This window comes from Bos indicus, chromosome 9, assembly GCF_029378745.1.
Source record: "Bos indicus isolate NIAB-ARS_2022 breed Sahiwal x Tharparkar chromosome 9, NIAB-ARS_B.indTharparkar_mat_pri_1.0, whole genome shotgun sequence".
NCBI lineage: Eukaryota > Metazoa > Chordata > Mammalia > Artiodactyla > Bovidae > Bos > Bos indicus.
In genome coordinates, this window is record NC_091768.1 from 39,985,545 (window position 1) to 40,009,288 (window position 23,744).

At 40.7% G+C, this 23,744-nt stretch overlaps 1 long non-coding RNA gene across 1 annotated transcript in view; it reads right to left on the bottom strand.

Annotated features, from left to right (window-relative positions):
• The window catches only part of LOC139184910 (uncharacterized), a 53,176-nt gene extending 29,805 nt beyond the window's left edge, over window positions 1–23,371 (bottom strand). The window contains exons 1-2 of the long non-coding RNA XR_011568443.1: window positions 23,269–23,371; window positions 21,158–21,256 (exon numbers count right to left, since the gene is read on the bottom strand). This is a non-coding gene — a long non-coding RNA (uncharacterized lncRNA). The remainder of the gene's footprint in view (window positions 1–21,157; window positions 21,257–23,268) is intronic.
• Window positions 23,372–23,744: the final 373 nt, after the last annotated feature.

Below are 23,744 nucleotides of genomic sequence, written 5' to 3' on the forward strand. Positions count from 1 at the left end.
TTAAAGGCAGCTCTTGTTAGCGCTAAGCCCCAACTCCCAGCTGGGCAGTGTTATGCAGCAGCATTTAAATGAGAGATGAGCAATCCTAACCACATGCTGGTTCTGAGGCAGTTTCATACAAAATAACTACATAAATCCAGGTGAGCGCTTGTTAAACACACAGTTACACACCCACGGAGCTGGGCTGAACACACGTAGGCAGAAGGAAGCACGACAGGCATGGTTTCTTAGGATTAATAACACGACTATCAAAGAAACAGACGATCTCCCCTCTTGTCTTTTTTTAAAAAAGACCAATATTTATGCTGAAATGTCTTCACAGATTGGGGCACATTTTTATTAAAACAAATTAATACACCACAGATGTAGTATATATAAATATGTACACTGGCTTGGGCCAGTATTATTTGTTATAAGCATGTAGCACAAATCCAAGGAAAAAATTCTGAACTAGTATGTATATAGTAAAGGTAGCATTTGATCAGTGGAGAAAAAAATGGATTAGTCAGTAGATGGGCTTGAGACAATTGGCAATCATTTGGGAGAATGTAGTATCCTAACCTCACTCTTTATACCAATAAAAATTTCCAGTAAAGATTTATATATATATAAAAGAGTAAAAACATAAACCAACCAGCAAAGCTTAAAATGCCAGAAGGAAACATATATATGTAAGTATGTGTGTGTCTTTGTGCATGCACACATACATATAATCATGATCACAATTTTGCAGCACCCAAGAATGTTAGGTGAAAAATAAATGTCTCCTTTCTGCCCTAAACCTCATGTTCTATTTCTCAGGAGAAACCAATTTATCAGTTTCTTGTGTAAATATTCTGTATATATTCAGGCATATGTATTAGGGCTTCCCTGATGGCTCAGTGGTAAAGAATCTGCCTACAATGCAGGAGACGCAGGAGACACAGGAGATGTGGGTTTCATCCCTGGATTGGGAAGATCCCCTAGCGGAGGAAATGGCAACCCACTCCGGTATTCTTGCCTGAAATATCCCATGGACAGAGGAGCCTAGCGGACTACAGTCTAAAAGGATTTCAAAGAGTCAGACACGACTGAGCGACTGAGCACATACATGTATACCTTTTATTAAAAGACATTCATATTAGACAAAAAGAATCCTATTCACTTTTTCACATTATATCTTGAACTTCTATTTAGTATATATTGTTCTACTTATTCATTATTAATGACTGCCTAATATTTCCTTGACTAGATGCACCATAACTTATTTAAGTACTTTCCTAAATTGCTTTTTTCTCATAGCAAAATGTTTTCGAGGTCTCTCCATATTTCCCACATTAATCAAACTCACTTCCCTCCTGTTGCGTAGTATTCCACAGTAGGAATATGACACAATTTACCCACTGACAGGTTGCTTCCAATTTTTCTCTGTAACAAACAATAGAATTTCTAGTCCATGTCCTCATGTGAGAGTTTCTCAAGGGCAGCCGTCCTCATATTTTCAAAAGATCACACTGGCTGTTGTGCTGAGAACAGACTTGGGTCTAAAAGCAGGGAGACTGGTTGGGAGGCCACTGTAATAGTCCAGACGAGTGGTTAAGTGGCTTAGTGGCGCCAAGAAAGGTGAATGGTGGTGACAAGTGTTTGGAATGAGGTACACTTTGGAGGTAAAGTAACATGACCTGCTGATGTTTAGACATAGAATATGAGAGGAAAAGAAAAGTCAAAGAAGATCCCAAAGTTTGGGGCCCAAACAACTAAGAGATTAAAGGTATCATCACTAAGATACTGATCTCTGGGGGATGAGCAGCTTAAGGGAGAAGATCAATATTATGAAATCTGTTTTGAAAATATTAAGGTTGCCCATCAGACTTCCCAGTGGAGATGTCAAGAAGTTGGAGTTCAGGTAAAAGCTCGGCACCAGAGATATTGACTTGTGAGTCGTCAGTGTATGGATGCGATTCATAAGGATGATATCTAAAACCAAGATACCAAGACAAAGTGAGTGCAGAGAGAGAAGAGGTTCATGGCTCTTCTTAGAGCATTCCAGTATTAGAAATTGGAAAGATGAACAAGATCTAGAGAAGGATATTGTGAAGGAATAGTCATCAAGATGGGAGGTGACCTGGTTTCCAGTTCGATAAATACTGCTGGTAATGATCCAGTAATATCAAGACTTACAATTGACTACAGGATTGACAAAGTGGAGCTCACTGATGTGGGCAAAAGCTTGACAGGATTGGTATCAAGAGAGAAAGGGAGAAGAACTGAAGACTCCTGGAGGAATTTTTCCTTAAAAGGGAGCAGGAGAAAAAAGGGACATTAGCCTGAAGGGATGTGAGACCAAGTGAGGATGCTAAAATCAAGATATCACAACCTCTTATAAAAAGCAGACAGGAGATCCCAAGTAGAGAAGGGAACTCAGAAGAGAGAAAAGGTAACTGTATGAGCAATGTTCCCAAGCAGGTGAGAGGAGATGGGTACCTCCCACACACATTGCCAGGCTGCCTAAGTTAGAAAAGTTTGTCCTTCATGTGGTGGAAAAGCAGAGTATGTGGGATAAATGAATAAAAGGAGAGAGATTATATGTGGTGCAAGGAGTGAACGTTCTCTATTAATTTTTCTCTGTTATGTTCTCAGTGCAATAAGAGTATAGAGTCAGCTGAGACTGAGGCTGGTTGCTTGAAGACAGCCACCCAAGACATGAGTGAGAAGTGTTGCCTGCAACAGAGGGCAGCTGGTCAAACTGTGCCATTAAAGATAAGGGAATTTGCAAGTCAAGACCATCATGCCTACCAGCCAGGCCAGGCAGGCTGGTATAGTGTCTTAGAAAATGAAGGAAGTTTAAGGCCAGCTGAGTGGGAAGGGGTTGGGGTGGCTTTACTGAGCAACTCAGTTACCTTCTGTGGCATGCATTTCCTCAACAAACACTGACAGAGAGCCCACATCAGACCAGGAGGTCAAGATAGACCCCTTATGGATCATACAGCCTATGAGGTATACTTTTCTGTAAGAATAGGTCTCAGTTTTACCCTTGCTGTAATAGGGGGATAACAGGATAGTCTCAGGTACCTGGTGGGGGTAGGTGGAGGGAAACGAGGCTGTGAGAGCTGACGAGTTCATGTGCAGGGGGATGGGAGGCAGCATGCATTTTACAACTTGGAACAGACTTCCTCCTTAGGCTCCACTCTCCTTTTTACCTAAGTCATGCAGCCATCAGCTTGCTGGTGCGGTCTTCAACAGGTGTCTTAATTTATGGGCAAAGTGCATCCTGGGTGAGGTGCTCTCTGAGGCCCCGGCCAGAGTGCCATGATTCTGCCGCAGAACCTATTTTTCCATTATGAGCAACAACCAGGGAAAGCGTTTTGAGAAACTGCTGAAATGAAAACCCACCCCAAATATTAACTGTTTTTGTAAGCTTCTCAATTTGAGGAAGGAGACAAATGAGCTCCAGCTTAGACAATTTGCCTCCTCTTTATGCTTTGAGACAAAGATTATAACAGGAGTATGATAAGCAGCTTGACTTTGTCGCCTGTAAACGCTTCAAGATAACAAAACTAGCAGGAACAGAGAGGGGTAAGCCCTGTATAGGGAATAAAGAGGCCACCTATTTCTCATTCTCAGGGTCAAGGAGAACTCCCAGACCATATAGGCACAGGAGGGTTCCTCAGGGGAGGGAACAGTAGGCCATCACATGTTTTGTTAACCTCCCAGACACCCTCACACTGGAATCCACCTTGGCTAAAAGATGAACACACACACAGAGCAGGGCCCTTAGTCAGAACAAATATGGACCTGGAGCCAGACAGAGCAAGATGATTGCAGGAACTCTGGAAAACTGTCTCCATTTAAGTGACTTAAGTCACCCCAAAGGTGCGACTCTGAGACCACCCAGGTGCCTATCCGCATGTATCTTTCTCTTAATAAACACTTTATCTGTTTTTATGTTCCATCTCTTTGCTAAAAATACATTTTTTTAAAGAGAAGACAAGAGCCAGGGCTCTGCTTCTAGCCACCAGCAGCTAGAATTTGGCATTCTCACCGGCACAAGTCCGGTTTGCTTCCCACTCAGGGAGCTGAGATTCTGTTTCAAACTGCCACACACAATGCCCACCCCCAAGATCAAAGTCATCCTGCCTCCTTCCTCTTTTATGGTTCCAGGTAAATCCTAGAAGGCCATCACTGAATGAACCACAATTGTAAAAGATACGCTAAAGCTTAGTGGGCTTGGCCTTTTCGGCTTTTTAGGTGGTAAAAACAAAACAGTGCATTGGGCTCTGCTCTAAAGCAATTCCATTCCAAATGCAGCTATTTCGGGGGCTTCTTTCTGTCATCATTGCCAACAGAACCACACTGACCTCACACGCTTTGAAAATGACCGTTGGTTTCTTTACGCTACAGAAAGCCGTACAGAATTTTCTATCTCAGATCTATCACTGTTTTCCCATGGCACATTTACACCTCAAAGTTGCATTACCTAATGCTTATTGCGTGCTACGGTTTCTGTTTACTTCTTTGAAATGCCCTTTCTTAATGGATTTTAAGTAAACACCGCTTTTAGTTAATTAAGCTTTTCCCTACCATTTTTTCATCTTTACACAGATTATTTCTTGATTCCACTGTAAACAAAGCAGTACTAGGTAATGATTAATATTAGGCAACCACATCAAAGGAGCCACGTAACCTTTTCCCACTAAGGGCTAATTATTAAACACTTGTTAAAAGCAGTAACAATCTTTTTGTTGTATTCTGACATAACAAATGTTTTTATTTTCCCATATCCTTCTATGGCTCAATTATATTTATCACACAGTGCTAGAAATTAAGTAATGACTCTAAATTCCTTCTGCTAATGGAGGTGTAAAAATGTTACCAGCCGTATCAGCACAAGGGGTGTTGCAGCCCTCAGGCAGCTCCTGCGGCTCTGACAGTGAGCCATGAGGGAACTGACCATGGAGACAAATGGGCTGTCTATTGCCAAGCCCTCAGCCACTGCAGCCACCCCTCAACGGTGTACCTTCCAGGCACTCAGGATGGGAAAGAACAGGATACTGGCCTAGAAAGCTAAAGTGTCAATCGAAGCAATGATTTCAGTGAACCCAGACTCTTGCATCTTTCCATACATAAAAAAATACTAAATTCATTAACTTGAGCTATCCTGGTTTTCTTTAATTAACAGTAATATTTTGATGTACTGACTACTTGGTCTTTGTTGCAAAAATTCCTATACACCCTGGCTTCTCCCTTACCTCTTTGGTGCAGTCCCTCAGAGCTATCTTCAGAGGTTACCTCCTGGGCTTGAAGTCCTCAGAAAGTCTGTCTCATAAAATACAATTCTCAACTTTTAGGCTGTGCAATTTTTTTTTTTTTCCAGTCGACAGAGGGAATGTCTGTGTGACCACACAAACCACTCTATATTTTGCAAGCTGGGATAAACCCTTGAGCAATTTTCTTCTGCAGCTGAGGTCCACCTATCCCTAAAGCTTATTATGAGCTTTTCTTATATCTCTGTATAAATTAGGATTCTATGTCCCCAGTAATTCAAAGTAGCTTAAATAATAAAGAGAAATATCAGGTTATATAACAGAAGAGTCCAGAGGTAGTTGGCTTCAGATAAGGTTTGGTCTCATAAACAATGTCATGAGGAGAAAAGGATTTTAGAGAGTGTCAGAACATTCAGGGGAAAAAAAAGTTTAGTTTGCAGATTTCATGAGTTTTCTTTTTTAATTAGTCAGCTTTTTGAAAATTATAAGGTATTGTGACTTTTCTTACTCTAAATATTATAATTTTGTATTTGTAACCTTTGTCCTCTAAAGTGGTTTCTGCAAACTGTATAAACTTCAAGCTTCACAAAACGTGAATCTGGCCTTCCTGAAGAGAGGGCAGAAGATTGCTTTCAGAAGAAAAAATTTTATTAAAATGAAGGTGAAAGGACATTTAATGACAAAAACATAACCACTGAAGTTTTAAATCCGTTTTCAACTTTCTTTTTTTCTTCTTTAAAAAAATTTTTGGCTGCACTGAGCAGCGTGTGGGATCTTAGTTCCCTGACCAGGGATGGAACCGCACACCCTAAAGTGGAAGGTGGAGTCTTAACCACTGGGTTGCCAGGGAAGTCCTTGTTTTCAACTTACTTAGCTTTCAATTCTGCCTATATGAGTCTGATAAATGTTTTTACTGGTAATGAAGCTATTTAAAAGCAGGGACTATGTTTTAAGACCTTGTCTGGCTGTGCCTCCAGTGATCAGTGAAGTAATCTGTATGTAAAAACATATTGGTTTGCCATTCCCTTCTCCAGTGGACCACGCTTTGTCAGAACTCTCCACCATGACCCGTCTGTCTTGGGTGGCCCTATAAGGCATAGCTCATAGTTTTATTGAGTTAGACAAGGCTGTGATCCATGTGATTAGTTTGGTTAGTTTTCTGTGATTGTGGTTTTCATCCTGTCATCTGAGCGCCAAAAAATTGATGCTTTTGAACTGTGGTGTTGGGAAAGACTCTCGAGAGTCCCTTGGATTGCAAGGAGATCCAACCAGTCTATCCTAAAGGAGATCAGTCCTGGGTGTTCTTTGGAAGGACTGATGTTGAAGCTGAAACTCCAATACTTTGGTCACCTGATGCAAAGAGCTGACTCATTGGAAAAGACCCTCAATCTGGGAAAGATTGAGGGCAGGAAAAGAGGATGACAGAAGACGAGATGGTTGGATAGCATCACTGACTCCATGGACATGAGTTTGAGCAAGCTCCAGGAGATGGTGAAGGACAGGGAAGCCTGGCATGTTGTAGTCCGTGGGGTCACAAAGAGTTGGACACGACTGAGTGACTGAACAGCAACAAAAACATATTGACTTGCTAATGTTTCTTTCCAGTACTCTGATTCCAAAATAATTATACTTTCTTTTTATTTGAACAAATACAAAAGTCCAAGCTGGAGGAGTCAAACTATATAGACATACTATGCTTATAGTATGTCTATGTTTATAGTTAAACTATATAGACGTACAGTATGTTTATAGCACAATGACCTAAGCCTTGTCCATGGACTTACTTATTTGGAATAATTATTATGTATTTGTTGAAACAGAGCTTTAAATAAAGGAAGAAACCTTGCCTGAGGTAAGATTCTTAGTAACGTAAGAAGCATTAAATATAACCATGTTTTCTACATCCTTAAGAGCATATGTTTATTTTAGAGGTTGCCCTAGAAAAAAATGCATTTTAGGAAAGAGTTCATGTGAAATTACTCAGGAACGAAATACTTGAATTATACTGTTCACACTGGCCATTCCAGGAGAGATTTGGAATTTATGTTTCGTCACTAACTAAAATTCATCTTCAGTGAGAAAGTCTGTGAAAATGAACTTGGTCAGCTTTGTCTAGAGATCATTGTCATCGCTCTGAGAAGAGAAGATCCTGTGGCCTCTGTGGCTTCTTCTAGAACTTCATTTTTCAGTGATGTGTGACACTTGTAGTTCAGTTCAGTCACTCAGTCGTGTCTGACTCTTTGCAACCCCATGGACTGCAGCATGCCAGGCCTCCTTGTCCATCACCAACTCCCACAGTTTACTCAAACTCATGTCCATTGAGTTGGAGATGCCATCCAACCATCTCATCCTCTGTCGTCCCCTTCTTCTCCCACCTTCAATCTTTCCCAGTGTCAGGGTCTTTTCAAATCAGTCAGTTCTTCGCATCAGGTGGCCAAAGTATTGGAGTTTCAGCTTTAGCATCGGTCCTTCCAATGAATATTCAGGACTGATTTCCTTTAGGATGGACTGGTTGTATCTCCTTGCTGTTCAAGGGACTCTCAAGAGTCTTCTCCAACACCACAGCTCAAAAGCGACACTTTGGTACATTATTAAATAACACAGTTTTAGGCTTCTTGGGATCTATGGGGACAAACGCAAACAAACCTGCCATTATCTTTTGTACTTTTCCTATTTGCCAAGTCACCTCTCTCAGCACAGCATCTTCATTGGTGAAAACAAGAGTGTTGTTCCAGAATGATCTCTGAGGTCTAAGCAGTTGTGACATTCTGTTATTCTAGGATCCAACTCTCTATATTTTCAGACAAATGTTAAAGTCTTGACTAAATGGGAAATAGTTTCCTGAAACTGAGGGAATCTTCTTCAACTTATTGTGAAGGTTCTGAATTTAAACATTTCTGGGAAGAAGTAGTGTTTTCCAAGATTTCTGAGAAAGGAGGAGACTTTTCTTTCCTCCTATCAGTTACACCTTGCCTCAGAAGTCATCTTGGATTGGAAATATTTCTAGAAGTGGTTGAAAGGCCTCAGAACCACTTGGGGGTTTACTAAACACAGACTGCTGGTTCCCACTCCCACGCTATTGTTCAGCTAGTTTAGGGCCTAAGAATGTGACTATCCCACAGGTTTCTAGGTAATGCTGATGCTGCTGGCCTGGGACCAAACTTAGAGAACCAATGGTTTATAGCATTCACCCATTTAGTAGACCCTTTGAAGGGTAGAGAAAATTTAAGGTCTCTGGCCATTAAGTAGAAGGAGATCTACATATTCTTGTCTCTCTAAGAACACCTCCTCTCTCCCTGCACTGTGCCTCCCACCGACCCAGGCCAGAGGGAAAGCTGTGGTACTAGGCAGCCTAGCCAGATGGCAGATGCACAGTTTCCACTCACTTGACTGAAGTATGGGTGGGGACTAGACAATACTTTGTTTTCACCAGTGGTTTATACTGGGAGATTTCTAATTTTAGTGGACTGGAGCCAGGTAGCATTCCTGACCTTCCATCCAGTTAATTATAAAAAGAGTCTTGTTTAATCCCCTAATATGGTTTTTTATCCATCTATTTATCTTCCCAGTCATTCACCTAAATAATTCCTAAGTACCCTAGAAAAATTGGATGTAAAAAAAAAATAAATGTAAACAAAAAGTTGAAAACATCCAAAATTAGCCTGAGAAAACCACTTCCAAATCCATAACTTCAGAAACAGATTACAAAAATGTGATCATATTGCTGTGAAACATGCATCACCATCTATTGTGAACATCTTTCCATGTTAATAAATACATAATCACATCATCATTTTAAGATGATATACTAATATTATATAGTATTAATATACAATATATAAGTAATTATTTCCTAGTGTAAAAGATTAAGACAATCAGGAACATATGAAAAAAAGAGTCTTATTCTGAGAAAAAAGAACAAAGCTGAACTTCAGACTATACTACAAGGCTATAGTAACCAAACAGCATGGTATTGGCACAAAAACAGAAATATAGATCAATGGAACAGAACAGGGAGCCCAGAAATAAATCCATGAACCTATGGTCAATTAATCTACAACAAAGGATGCAAGAATATACAATGGAGAAAAGATAATCTCTACAACAAGTGGAAAATCTGAAAAACTTCACGTAAATCAATGAAATTAGAACACTTCCTCACATCATATACAAAAATAAACAAAAAATGGCTTAAAAACTTAAATACAAGACATGACACCATAAAAATCCTAAAAGAGAACATAGAACATTCTTGGACATAAACCATTAGCAACATTTTCCTTGATCCGTTTTGTAAGGTGAGAGAGATAAAAGAAAAAGAAACAAATAGGACCTAATCAAACTTACAAGCTTTTATACAGCAAAGGAAACCATAAACAAAATTAAAAGATAGCCTACAGAATGGGAGAAGATATTTACAAATGATCGGACCAACAAGAGATTAATTTCCAAAATATACAAACAGCTCATACAACTCAACAACAAAAACACACAACTCTATCTATCAAAAAATGGGCAGAAGACTTAAATAGTCATTTCTCCAAAGAAAAGATACAGATGGTCAACAGGCACATGAAAAGGTGTTCAACATCACTAATCATTAGAGAAATGCAAATCAAAACCACAATGAGTTATCACCTCACTTCTGTCAGAATAGCCATCATCAAAAAGTCTACAAATAATAAATGCTGGAGAGGGTGCAGAGAAAAGCAAGGCCTCCTATACTGTTGGTGGGGACACAGATTGGTTACAGTCACTATGGAAAACAATATGGAGATTCCTTAAAAACATAAAAATAGAGCTACCATGTGATCCGGCAATTACACTCCTGGGTATATACCTGGGAAGAACAAAAACACTAATTCAGAAAGATACACGTGCCCCAATGTTCACAGCAGCACTACTTACAACAGCCAAGTAGTAATACATGGAAACAACCCAAGTGCCTATCAACAGACAAGAGGCTTAATAAATGCAGTGTTCATATATAGTGGAATACTACTCAGCCATAAAAAATAATGAAATAGTGTCATTTGCAGCAAGCTGTATGGACCCAGAGATTATCATACAAAGTGAAGGAAGTCAGAGAAAGACAAATATCAAAAGATATCACTTATATGCAGCATATAATATAAAAATAATACAAATGAATCTATATACAAAACAGAAACAGACTCACAGGTGTGGAAAATAAACATGGTTACCAAAGGTGGGGGGAGGGATAAATTAGGAGCATGGGGTTAACAGATACAAACTAATATACATATATACATAAACTATGTGAGCAATAAGGATTTACTGTATAGCACAGAAAATTATAGAAAATACCTTGTAATGTGTGTGCATGGTAAGTCACTTCAGTCATGTCCAACTCTTTGCAACCCTACGGATTTTAGCCCTCTAGGCTCCTCTGTCCATGGGATTCTCCAGGCAAGAATACTGGAGTGGGCTGCCATTTCCTTCTCCAGGGGATCTTTCTGATCTAAGGACTGAACCGGAGTCTCTTAGGTCTCCTGGAATGGCAAGTGGGTTCTTTACCACTAGCACCACCCAGAATATAATCTGCAAAAGACCCCTACTGAATTGCTATGCTGTACATCTGAAACTAATACAATATTGTAAATCAAGTAGCTGCAAAGTATTTTATTATACAGAAAACACCATAATTTAACTAGTTCCCTGTGAACGTCTAGCCTTTAAGTTGCTTCCTCTTTTGCCTCTATAAGTAACACTATATTGAAAAATTTTGCCTATAGACAATTGTACATTTCTACAGTTATTTCCTCATTTTAATTTTAATATCCTTGTGTTTATGAGAGTAATGTATATTTATAAAACTTAGAAATAATAAAACCATTTTTTATCTGAGGCAATTATGACCAAGAGATGGTTAATTAACTGAAAAAGTTGATAAAGCAAGGAATTAAAGCAAAAAGAGAGGAATTTTATGAAAGATTCAGATCAATCTTTCAGATGAATCTAAAGCTATTTAAACTGTTCCACACTACAGAAAGGAAACAAAGTATCCAAATTATTTAAATTAAGCTAAGATAACATTGATAAAAATATGCAACAATTACTGCACAAGAAAACTATAGATCAATCTCACTTATAAATATCAATACAACAATACAAATGAGTATCAGCAAACATGTTTCAGTAGCACATTAAAAGAATAATAACATTAACATTTAAGAATCAGGAGTGCAAAGATTATTCAATACTTGGGAATCTATTATTATGAAAGGAGAAAATTAATATTATCTTTTCAATAGGTACTGAGAAGGCATTTGAGAAAATTCAATATCCATTCTTGATACAGATATAGTAAAGTAGGACTTCCCTGCTGGTACAGCGGATAAGAATCCACCTGCCAAGGCAGGGGACACAAGACTGCATTCCTGGCCAGGGAAGACTCCACATCGCTCAGGGCAACTAGGCCCATGTGCCACAACTACGAGCCCACCTGCTGCAACTCCTGGAGTCTGCGCGCCTAGAGCCTGTGCTCTGCAACAAGAGAAGCACACGCACTGCAACAAAGTCCCTGCTTGCCACAACAAGAGGAAGCCTGAGAGCAGCAATGAAGACCCATTGCAACAAAGATACATACATACAAAACTTAAAAGATACCATAAACTAGCAATAGGTGGACACGTTCTTAAAACGGCTTAATATATCTATCTGTCTAAAAACCAGTAGTGAGCTTAATAGGGAAACAATACACATTTCCAATAATATCAGAAACAAAGCAAGGGTGTCTAGTGACACTGCAATTATTTAACATTATTTTTCAGGTACTAATTCAATTAGATAAAAGAGAGAAGCTAGAGGTATATCTATTTTTAAATAGAAGAGCTAACATTCACTACCTGCAGGTGAGGTAATTGTATACCAAGAAAGTTTAAGAAAGTCACATGAAAAATGACGTCAAACAATATGGGAAGTAATTTGGCTTGGTAAAAAACAAAAACACCCAAAAGAAAGAAACAGCCTTTTAAATAACAATAATCAATTAGAGGATGTAACAGGAGACCTTATTTGTATTGTAACTGAAAAAGTAAGTTAAAGAAAAATCTTTTTCTTTCTAATTAAAGAAAAACTTAACACACCACTGAGGGATACAAGAGAATGTAGACAAATGAAAAGGCAAGTTCTGCTTTTGAGTAAAAAAGGTCAACACTGGGGTCATGTCAACTTTCCTTACTCTGTGGCAATCTCAGTAAAAATGCTTTTAAGGAATTTTTTTGATACCAATTTAGATGCTTCTCAAGTTAATATGAAAAATAAACGGACAAGAAGAGCCAAGATACTTGTAAAAAGGAAGAGGAAAACCAACCCTGTATTAAAATATTATAAAGTAATAACAATTTACACAGTGCAGTGTTGGCATATGATAGGCATCTCAGTGGAACAGAGTCTGAAGTCCCAGAATCGACCTCACAGCTCATGTATGACTCTGCATATGACATTTACTATTGTTCTGGTATAGGATAAAGGTGCAGTTCAAATAAGAGGAGAAAAAAATAAATTATTCAGTCAATGGCACTGCGATAAATTCAGTAACTCTCTGGAAACACACTAAGTGGGATCCATACTTCATATATTACACCAAATAAAATTCAGGTGTGTCAAAGACTTTATAAGAAGTAAAGAGAAGTAGAAAAAAGTATGGAGATATTTTCATCTTGGAGTAGGGGAATTTTCTATGATATGAAACCTAGAAGGCTTGAAAAAACATTTGATAAATAGGACTATATAAAAATCAAAAAGTTCAGTATGACAAAACTCACCATAAGTCAAAATACAAATCAATGGGTGGGGGGAGGCAGGGTTTACAATTCTTATCACACATAAAAGTTTTATTTTCCTGTTGTAATAAAGAGCTCCTACAAAACTACCTACCTAAATACCTAAAAAAGAATGTGAATTGTTGAAGGAAAACATAGAAGATTCTTAAGTTTATGAAAAGATACTCAATTTCACACATAAGAAAATTCAATAAAAGAAGAAAACCTTAAATAACTAAAATTTTATAGGTCATTTTGCTCAATCTCATAAATTTGCTAACATACTGTGTAACTGAAAGTGAGGGAAAATGAGCATTATTACACATACTGAATGGAGTGTAAATTGGCACAATGACTATGAAGGACAATTTGGCAATGTCTATTAAGATTACAGATATGAATATACTTCCACCTAGTAATCACTTCTAGGAATTTAGCCAACAAATAGATCTCATATGTGCAAATGATTCACTGCAGCATAATTTGTAATTATGAAAAACAGGAAACAATCTAGTGTTCAGCAACAGAAGTTTGGTTAAATGAACTATGGTATAGTCATATAACGGAAAAAAATGTCAAGCAACTACTGAAAAAAAGAGATATAGTGACTTGGATTATTCATCAAGATAAAGTATGGCAAGGTACAGAACCATTTGTGTGAAAAAAGTAAGGAAATGAATATAAATATATTTATTGTCGATTGTTTATGCATAAAATATTTTTTAATGGATTCTCAGTATCTTATGACTAGACTAGATGCCATAGCCTAGATGGCTTAAATAAGAAAAATGAATTTTCTCCCTGTTCTGGAGGCTGAAAGTGTGGGGATCAGGGTGTTGGCAGTCAGGTTCTGGTGGGACTCTCTTCCTGGCTATAGATGGCTCTCTTCTCCCTGCATGCTCACAAGGCTGAGAGAGGGTAAGCTCTCTGCTGTGTCTTCTTATAAGGGCACTAATCCCAATATGGGGGACTCTACTTTCCTGATCTCATCAAAACCTAACTATCTCCCAAGGGCTCTATCTGTAAATACTGTTACATTGAGATGGAGGTAATTAAGGTTTCAACATATGAATTTGGGGGGATACAATTCAGTATTTGATAATAATTACAATTAAGTAATTGATAATAGTTGTCTCTGGGCCCAGGGAGGGAAACAAGAGCTACGGAATAGGACTATAACAGTGATTTTTCACTGCTTGTTTTTTATACCTCTGTAATTCTCCAACATCAACTGGGTGTCCAACAATTTCATTCAATTCTGATAATATTCCAGCCCTGGCTGATCCAGGGTATTCGAAGGAGAGACGGCATAGGCGACCTATTTATTTAAATATTTATCAAAGATATAAAGAGTAATAGGATGAGGATAGCTCAGTAGGAAAATTCAGTGGAGAAAAGAGGCTGAGTATCTTGGTTTACGCGGGAGACCAATAAAACTTCAAGACAAGAAGTTTGCACCACTTGCGTAGGCCGCAGGCGTCCTTCCGTTCTCCCGAAGGAGAGGAGACACTGAGGCCTCCCTGGTTGGATCTTAGAAGCCCAGGCATAATTAGCAAGCATGGCGGGTTCCGCGCTCCAGGTGGAGACTCAGCCAGAATTTGGGAGAGAGAGCGACACGGGGAGACCAAGTTTCAGTGAACAAGGCCCGCACTTTATTTTCCAAAGTAGTTTTTATACCTTAAGTTGTGCATAGAGGATAATGAGGGAAGGGGTAGAGTCATGCAAGGACAGCAGTTCCTGGTTCTAATCGAAGCCAGGCTTTCAAACTTATCATATGCAAAAGTTCAGGTGAATTACCTCATCTTCTGGCCAGGAGGCCTGTTAACATTTTAAGAAACTTATCTTTCTCTAAAGGTGATTATTCCAAAGTCAGGCACCAGCCTCCAAAAAAGCATTAGACAAAGCTGCATTCCTATAGGGCAAAGGTGAGGTGGGCTCAATCAAGAAAAGAATTAACTCAAGGGTCCAAGGTTACAAACATTGAGGCTACTACTTACATTTCTATACACCCATTATATCAATCAATACACTGCCAAGGACACAGTAGGTAAGAAGTATGGAGACTTAGCAGCAAACATTGGCCCAATAAGTGAAAAATCCTTCACCAATACAATTTCTAATCAATCTTTTAACTACTCAAAGGAATCTGTGTTTAGACAGTTTAGAACATCTCCTGCCTCTCACAGTTGGGAGGCTCTGAACAATCACATGTGGCCGGAAAAACCTATTCAGGCAGGCTAGAGGACTTCCAAAGGAGTTTGTAGGTTAGACACTGTCACACCCAGGAATTATTAACTGGAGCTGTAAGCTAACTCTTTTTTCAGAGAGAGGTAGTTGGGGACAGCCCCCCGTAAAGTCAGAGGTGTAGGTGAAAGCACAAAGCAGAAAGTAGGCAGACTCTGGTTTTGGGGGTAGATGCTCGAGAATTTCCAGGGGGACTCCTGAAGCTCGATCCCGCCTTTGCGTATGCCGAGCCTCCTTCCTCATGACCTTTGTCATGGGCGGAGTTCCTCACGCTGGCTCCCGGCAGTGATAGAATTCCAGTTGAGCTATTCCAGATCCTGAAAGATGATGCTGTGGAAAGTGCTGCACTCAATATGCAATATGCACTCAATATGCAATATGCACGCAATATGCAATATGCACGCAATATGCAATATGCCGGCTCCCGGCAATTAATATTTACCTGGAGTTAGCATCAGATCCCACAAGTTCAAGGGCTCAGTTCCACAAAGCTGCCCTGACTTCAGATGCCAACCACAAGTCCTGGGCCACTAGAACTTCTGGCCAACCAGCTATAAATCGAGGGTTCCCATGACCCCCTCCTTGGGTACAATAATTTGCTAAAATGGTTCACAGAACTCAGGAAAACATTTACTAGCATAGTATAAAAGATGCAAATGAACAGCCAAATGAAGAGACACACAGGCGAGGTCCAGAAAGGTCCTGAGTGCAAAAGCATCTGTCCTCATGGAGTTGGGGGCCAGGTGCTTGTGTGCGTGCTTGGTCACTTCAGTCATATCCAACTCTTTGTGACTCTATGGACTGTAGCCTGCCAGGCTCCTCTATCCATGGGATTCTCCAGGCAAGGGTACGGGAGTCGGTTGTCACGCTCTCCTCCAGGAGATCTTCCTGACCCAGGGAATCGAACTCACAGTTCTTACATGTCCTGCAGTGTCAGGCAGGTTCTTTACCACTAATGCCAGCTGGGAAGCTCTGGGTGCTGGTGGCTCAGTGGTAAAGAACCCTCCTGCAACGCAGGAGACACGGTTTCAATCCCTGAATTGGGAAGACCCTCTGGAGGAGGAAATGGCAACTCACTCCAGTATTCTTGCCTGAAAAATTCTACAGACAGGGAGCCTGGTGGGCTACAGTCCATGGGGTCCCAAAGAGTCAGACACAACTGAGCACACAGAGCATCCTCCCAGCACGTGGATGTGCTCACCAACCTGGAAGCTCCCCAAGCCCTGTTTAGGGATTTTTATGGTGATTTCATTGCAAGGGTATGATTGATCAAATCACTGGCCATTGGTGACTGAATTCCATCTCTAGCCCGTCTCCTCAACCCTCTGCAGAGACTGAGCGGGGGTGGGGTGGGAGTGATGTTCCAACCCTCTAATCAAGGCTTAGTCTTTTTGGAGGCCACTCCTGATCCTGAAGCCACCCAGAGGTCCATGAAGACTCACCTAATGAGCACAAACTCGGTTATGGTTGAAAGGGGCTTGCAGTGAATAACAAAAGACACTCTCTGTCAGTCAGAAAATTCCAAGGGTTTTAGGAGCTCTGTGCCAAGAGTGCGTGGAGAAGGACACAAAGACCAAACATAATTTCCTACAATATCATAATGAATTTTGAATTTTGATCTACTTATACACAGGCACATACACACTAAATAGTCTTAAAATATTGGAGCTGGAGGAATGCTCAAGAGGCCTAAGTTAACCAAGTGCACATAACTTGTGAGAGTTAGACCTGGGCCTCAGATTTCCTTACTTCTATTTAAAGATACTTTACAATATGTCATAATTATTTTTAATTTCTTTGAAGATGTTTACTGCTTTTGTGACTTCAAGGATCTGACATTTCTAGTTTTCATATTTTAAAAAGATGAGTCCTCCAGACTTTGGGGGAAATGGGACACCTGAGGGAGATCAACATTCATGTAGTTTTTCTCCAATGATCAGTGCAAGACATAGTATACAGAGACAGCTATTTATATCATGCAGATTGGAAAAGACTTGGAAACTGTCCCATCCAAAAATGCTCTTTACTGCTCTGTTCAAAGACCTGAAATAAATCCTATTACTGTAAACCTCTTAAGAGCAATGCAGATATTTCTAAGGGAGGTATGTCCACACTCTGAATAACCATTACTAACTCTTGAAAAAATGAATTTATTAGGTTCCTACCTCCAGGTCAGATTTCAAGAGCAAGTTCCTACAGGAATGGGACTAAGGATAATAAATTTTGGTAAAAAAGAAACTTCTAAGGATCAGTTTAATCATCTGTAAAATGAGTGAGCTGGACTGGTGTGTCCGCAGATTTTCTTCCTACAGGGCTCTGCTAAATACCTTATTTCATTTATTCCATGGAAAAACTGGGATATGTGGGAAAGTGGGGGGGGGGGTTGCTTTTCTCACTTGTCAGATAATGAAACTGAGGCTCAAAAGAGGGGAATCTCTTATCCAAGATCACCAGCCAAGGATTCTGCTTCACATGATTATTTAACTCCAGGTTCAGTGACCTTTCCACTGTATCATACTTATTCCTCCATCTTTTGAACCATATTAATGGTATGGTGCTGGGATTCAAAACAAAGATGAGGCTCCTGCCCTGTTGGGGTCTGCAGCCATTCACATCAGATCAGTCGCTCAGTCGTGTCGGACTCTTTGCGACCCCATGAATCGCAACACACCAGGCCTCCCTGTCCATCACCAACTCCCGTAGTTCACTCAGACTCACGTCCATCGAGTAGGTGATGCCATCCAGCCATCTCATCCTCTGTCGTCCCCTTCTCCTCCTGCCCTCAATCCCTCCCAGCATCAGAGTCTTTTCCAATGAGTCAACTCTTCGCATGAGGTGGCCAAAGTACTGGAGTTTCAGCTTTAGCATCATTCCTTCCAAAGAAATCCCAGGGCTGATCTCCTTCAGAATGGACTGGTTGGATCTCCTTGCAGTCCAAGGGACTCTCAAGAGTCTTCTCCAACACCACAATTCAAAAGCATCAATTCTTCGGTGCTCAGCTTTCTTCACAGTCCAACTCTCACATCCATACACGACCACAGGAAAAACCATAGCCTTGACTAGATGGACCTTTGTTGGCAAAGTAATGTCTCTGCTTTTGAATATGCTATCTAGGTTGGTCATAACTTTCTTTCCAAGGAGTAAGTGTCTTTGAATTTCATGGCTGCAGTCACCATCTGCAGTGATTCTGGAGCCCAGAAAAATAAAGTCTGACACTGTTTCCACTGTTTCCCCATCTATTTACCATGAAGTGGTGGGACCAGATGCCATGATCTTCATTTTCTGAATGTTGAGCTTTAAGCCAACTTTTTCACTCTCCACTTTCATCAAGAGGCTTTTGAGTTCCTCTTCACTTTCTGCTATAAGGGTGTTGTCATCTGCATATCTGAGGTTATTGATATTTCTCCTGGCCATCTTGATTCCAGTTTGTGTTTCTTCCAATCCAGCGTTTCTCATGATGTACTCTGCATATAAGTTAAATAAACAGGGTGACAACATACAGCCTTGACGAACTCCTTTTCCTATTTGGAACCAGTCTGTTGTTCCATGTCCAGTTCTAACTGTTGCTTCTTGACCTGCATACAAATTTCTCAAGAGGCAGATCAGGTGGTCTGGTATTCCCATCTCTTGAATAATTTTCCATAGTTTATTGTGGTCCACACAGTCAAAGGCTTTGGCATAGTCAATAAAGCAGAAATAGATGTTTTTCTGGAACTCTCTTGCTTTTTCTATGATCCAGTGGATGTTGGCAATTTGATCTCTGGTTCCTCTGCCTTTTCTAAAACCAGCTTGAACATCAGGAAGTTCACGATTCACATATTGCTGAAGCCCAGCTTGGAGAATTTTGAGCATTACTTTACTAACACGTGAGATGAGTGCAATTGTGCGGTAGTTTGGGCATTCTTTGGCATTGCCTTTCTTTGGGATTGGAATGAAAACTGACCTTTTCCAGTCCTGTGGCCACTGCTGAGTTTTCCAAATTTGCTGGCATGTTGAGTGCAGCACTTTCACAGCATCATCTTTCAGGATTTGGAATAGCTCAACTGGAATTCCATCACCTCCACTAGCTTTGTTCATAGTGATGCTTTCTAAGGCTCACTTGACTTCACATTCCAGGATGTCTGGCTCTAGGTCAGTGATCACACCATCGTGATTACCTTGGTCATGAAGATCTTTTTTGTACAGTTCTTCTGTGTATTCTTGCCATCTCTTCTTAATATCTTCTGCTTCTGTTAGGTCCATACCATTTCTGTCCTTTATCGAGCTCATCTTTGCATGAAATATTCCTTTGGTATCTCTAATTTTCTTGAAGAGATCCCTAGTCTTTCCCATTCTGTTGTTTTCCTCTATTTCTTTGCATTGATCGCTGAAGAAGGCTTTCTTATCTCTTCTTGCTATTCTTTGGAACTCTGCATTCAGATGTTTATATCTTTCCTTTTCTCCTTTGCTTTTTGCTTCTCTTCTTTTAACTGCTATTTGTAAGGCCTCCCCAGACAACCATTTTGCTTTTTTGCATTTCTTTTCTATGGGAATGGTCTTGAGCCCTGTCTCCTGTACAATGTCACAAACCTCATTCCATAGTTCATCAGGCACTCTATCTATCAGATCTAGGCCCTTAAATCTATTTCTCACTTCCACTGTATAATCATAAGGGATTTGATTTAGGTCATACCTGAATGGTCTAGTGGTTTTCCCTACTTTCTTCAATTTCAGTCTGAATTTGGCAATAAGGAGTTCATGGTCTGAGACACAGTCAGCTCCTGGTCTTGTTTTTGCTGACTGTATAGAGCTTCTCCATCTTTGGCTGCAAAGAATATAATCAATCTGATTTTGGTGTTGACCATCTGGTGATGTCCATGTATAGAGTCTTCTCTTGTGTTGTTGGAAGAGGGTGTTTGTTATGACCAGTGCATTTTCTTGGCAAAACTCGATTAGTCTTTGCCCTGCTTCATTCCATATTCCAAGGCCAAATTTGCCTGTTACTCCAGGTGTTTCTTGACTTCCTACTTTTGCATTCCAGTCCCCTCTAATGAAAAGGCCATCTTTTTTGGGTGTTAGTTCTAAAAGGTCTTTAGGTCTTCATAGAACTGTTCAACTTCAGCTTCTTCAGTGTTACTGGTTGGGGCATAGACTTGGATTATGTGATATTGAATGGTTTGCCTTGGAAACGAACAGAGATCATTCTGTCGTTTTTGAGATTGCATCCAAGTACTGCATTTCGGACTCTTTTGTTGACCATGATGGCCACTCCATTTCTTCTGAGGGATTCCTGCCCGCAGTAGTAGATATAATGGTCATCTGAGTTAAATTCACCCATTCCAGTCCATTTCAGTTTGCTGATTCCTAGAATGTCGACATTCACTCTTGCCATCTCCTGTTTGACTACTTCCAATTTGCCTTGATTCATGGACCTGACATTCCAGGTTTCTATGCAATATTGCTCTTTACAACATCGGACCTTGCTTCTATCACCAGTCACATCCACAGCTAGGTATTGTTTTTGCTTTGGCTCCATCCCTTCATTCTTTCTGGAGTTATTTCTCCACTGATCTCCAGTAGCATATTGGGCACCTACTGACCTGGGGAGTTTCTCTTTCAGTATCTTATCATTTTGCCTTTTCATACTGTTCATGGGGTTCTCAAGGCAAGAATACTGAAGTGGTTTGCCATTCCCTTCTCCAGTGGACCACATTCTGTCAAATCTCTTCACCATGACCCACCCGTCTTGGGTTGCCCCAGGGGCATGGTTTAGTTTCATTGAGTTAGACAAGGCTATGGTCCTAGTGTGATTAGACTGACTAGTTTTCTGTGAGTATGGTTTCAGTGTGTTTGCCCTCTGATGCCCTCTTGCAACACCTACCGTCTTACTTGGGTTTCTCTTACCTTGGGCGTGGGGTATCTCTTCAGGGCTGCTCCAGCAAAGTGCAGCCATTGCTCCTTATCTTGGACGAGGGGTATCTCCTCACCGCCGCCCTTCCTGACCTTCAATAAGACAAATACTTAGCCACATCATCACCTCCCTGCTAGAGAGAGAGAGAGAGAGAGAGAGGGAGGGGGGGGGGGAGAGAGAGCAAAGGGGGAGAGAGAGAGAAGGAGAGGGAGAGGAGGATGGAGAGTTGGGAGCAGGGATCAGCAAAAGCATCACATAAGAGGTATATCACTGAAGCTGAACTAGGAAGGATGAGCAGGTGTTTGGTATAAAGAAAGGTTGCGCCAGTGCTCTCAGGTGAAAAGACTTCAACTTAAAATGGAACACAAGGTGCTCTGTCAGTTTTCTGCTGCAGACAGAGACAAACTATGGGGCAGAGGGGTCTTTCAACCTCTTTTGGATAACATCATTTGTCATCCCCTTGTTCAGGTCTGCGCCAGATTGTTGAGGGTCATAGACTCCTTCTAACTGGCTCCTCTGCCATCACTGTGCTTAGTTGTTCAGTCATGTCCGACTCTGCAACCCCATGGTCTGTAGCCCGCCAGGCTTCTCTGTCCAAAGGGATTTTCCAGGCAAGAATACTGGAGTGGGTTGCCATTCCCTTCTCCAGGTGGTTTTCTGAACACAGGGATCAAACCCAGGTCTCCCACATTGCAGGCAGATTCTTTACCATCTGAGCCACCAGGGAAACCTCCTCTTCCATCCCTATGTGGTCCTTTATTTAAAGGGCTATATTATGAAAGAAGATGGAAAGTGACAGACAATGCCATAACTTTTTCAGTTGCTTAATACTTAGTTTTACTTCCCAGATTATGGTGTAGGGGATTGGAAGCCCTCTTGAAGTTTTCACAAGACTCAGTAACCCACCCAGATAACAAGTGAAAGACAAGAACAAGTTTTCATCATTGATCAAAAAAGAAATCCATCATGGCTACAGCCTGGACCAGCTGGAGCTTTGGGTGAGGGCTTCTGGAGCAGGTTGCTACCTGATGGTTTTGAGACACCTCATTGTGCAACCCTCCCCTTAACATCCCAGTCTCATAAGAAACATACTTCAGAAGCAGAACTAAGAAGTATCTTTCTTCCCTTCCTCACACTTGCTTCAAAAAACAAATTTTGACCACTTTGGTTAGTATCATGCTGACATACAACTACCTTCAAGGTGTCAGTGGTTCTCTAGCTCACTTACAGACCTGAAAACACAAACACACACAGAGAGACTTCTTGCACTTCCTTGAGTGAAATCCATCTTTTGCTACATTCTTTACATTTCTAACACAGATAAATACTAAGGGTTCCTGATCAAAACTCCAATTCATTTCATGCTCTTAAAAGAGACAAAGGTTATTCCAAATCTTCTGCAAGTTCTACAAATGCGTTTTGTTTGCTTGCTTGCTTTTATGGTAAGAGGGGAACATTGCATTAACCTGAATCTTTAACACATTGCAATTGTTTATAAATCAGTACTTTTAAAGCTACTCCAGAAAGAGTCCTTGGTGGGTGTGCAAGTGAAATATACCCAAGAAAGACTGTGCTGTGTAGGATAAGAGAAAATTACATAGCTCCTGAAAGAGAGAGGGGAGGGAAGGTTAAGGCAAAAAAGAGGAAGGAGGAAAAGAGAGGAATCTGAGTGGCCAGGCCACCATCTTCCCTGTCAACCAGGTTTATAACCTCAGGGACTGCTCACCTCCTGACATTGATGTGCCCTCCCCAGGCAGTCAAAACCTGCCATTCTTCCTTCTCTGCCATTTAAGTGGGAATTCCCTTCATTCTGTTCCTACCATCACATCTGTAACCTGGATCCTCAACACTGAACTCAGAATACATCAGCTTCCCAGCTGACCTTCCTACCACCAAATTCTCTACTCTCTGTCACACTCCCACTATCAGACCAATCTTCCTAAAACATTTTGTTCACCACACTGGACAAAGCCTTCAGTGGCTCACCACTGCCCTTTAACTTAAACTCAATCGTTTTAGCCTAGAATTCAAGGCCTCAGGCGTGTGGCCCTAACTTGTCCTTTTTGGCCTATCTTCATAGCATTAGCTTTTAGTAAACACTTACCAAAGATCAGGCACTCTGTTAAAAGCTTCTAAATGTTATTTGTCCTGTTGGGATCCCTTTCCAGGTAAGATGTTATGACCCCCACATTTGTGAGATCCTGTCGGGTGGCCATTGGGGGGAGCTGAACATGTGATGCAGCCCAGCCAATCAGAGCATTCGTCCACCAAAGGCCAGCCAATCAGAACATTCTACTCGCCGTCTCTCCTCACCGCCCCGCCCCCCCTCCCCGCCCCCCGCCCCACAACCCATCTCCAAGCCCAGCTGTAGGAAATTTGAATTTTAGGTGTGGGAGAGAGTGGGTTTCTTTCTTCTGGAGTTAAATCTACACAGAAAAGCATAAAAGAGATGAGATAAAGAATGACAGAGGAGGGGGAAGCCTGATGACATTGTTTGTCCCTCTGGATCCCACCACACTGGCAGCTAGTTCTATATCTGGACTTTTCCCATAAGGAGTCAAAAAGTCCCTTCCTTACTTA